Source organism: Etheostoma cragini, chromosome 7 (assembly GCF_013103735.1).
Source record: "Etheostoma cragini isolate CJK2018 chromosome 7, CSU_Ecrag_1.0, whole genome shotgun sequence".
Classification (NCBI taxonomy): domain Eukaryota; kingdom Metazoa; phylum Chordata; class Actinopteri; order Perciformes; family Percidae; genus Etheostoma; species Etheostoma cragini.
The window spans coordinates 3225182-3226328 of record NC_048413.1 but is presented as its reverse complement, the minus strand read 5'-3'; positions in this window follow the sequence as shown (position 1 = coordinate 3226328).

Below are 1147 nucleotides of genomic sequence, written 5' to 3'. Positions count from 1 at the left end.
CTTCATGGTCAGGCACCATCTTGTCTTAAAGAGCTCATAGTACCTTACTACCCCACCAGAGCATACGCTCCCAGAATGCAGGGCTACTTGTGGTTCCTAGAGTCTCTAAAAGTAGAATGTGAGCCAGAGCGTTCGGCCATCAGGCTCCTCTACTGTGGAACCCGGTTCCAGTTTGGGTTCAGGACGCAGACACCATCCCCACATTTAGGAGTAGGCTTAAGACTTTCCTCTTTGGTTAAGCTTATGGTTAGTGCTGGCTCAGGAGAGTCCTGAACCATCCCTTAGTTACGCCGCTATAGGCCTAGATTGCTAGGCGACTTCCCATGATGCACTGAGCACCTCTCTCTTCCTTCTTCTCTCCATCTGTATGCAACCTCATCCCATAAATGCATGTTACTAACTCAACTGGCTCTGGATCTGTGGTTGGAGTCACCTGCTGCCTCCATGTTCCTGCTCAACACCCTCTGCTACATCTCCATCTCTCTCTCTTTCTCTCTCTCTCTCTCTCTCTCTCTCTCTCTCTCTCTCTCTCTCTCCCCCCCCCCCACCCACCCCCAACCGGTCGAGGCAGATGACATGGTTCTGCTCCAGGTTTCTGCCTCTTAAAGGAAGTTTTTCCTTGCCTCTGTTGCCTAGTGCTTGCTCTTGGTCAACTGTTGCGTTTCTGTAAAGAACATCACAGAGTACGGTCTGGACCTGCTCTTTATGGAAAGCGCAATGAGATAACTGTTGTTATGATTCAGCACTATATAAATAAACTGAAAATTAAAATTAAAATTTGCACCTGTAGAAAATATTCACACGCCTGTATTCTGCATGGGAAGTCACAGAAAAAAAATTCACAAATGTGGAGATTGATGTTTGCATGAGCACAATGACAGCTTCAAGCGTGTAGTGCAACATTTCTTTGTGTACTTTTTATTATTATTCGGGTTCATTTTCCATCCCAACCACAACTCAGTGATTCCAACTTCTCAAATCTGTCAATGCGCCTTCCCATATGTGCTGTCTCGCATCACACACTGGTGATCTGCGTGCAATGACTTTTGCAACACTTACATACATGCATTTGGTGCAAAACTAATTTGTACCTGTGGACTAGACTAAGTGGAGCTCTGAGCCAAGAGAATTGGGGGGGGGGGGGCAA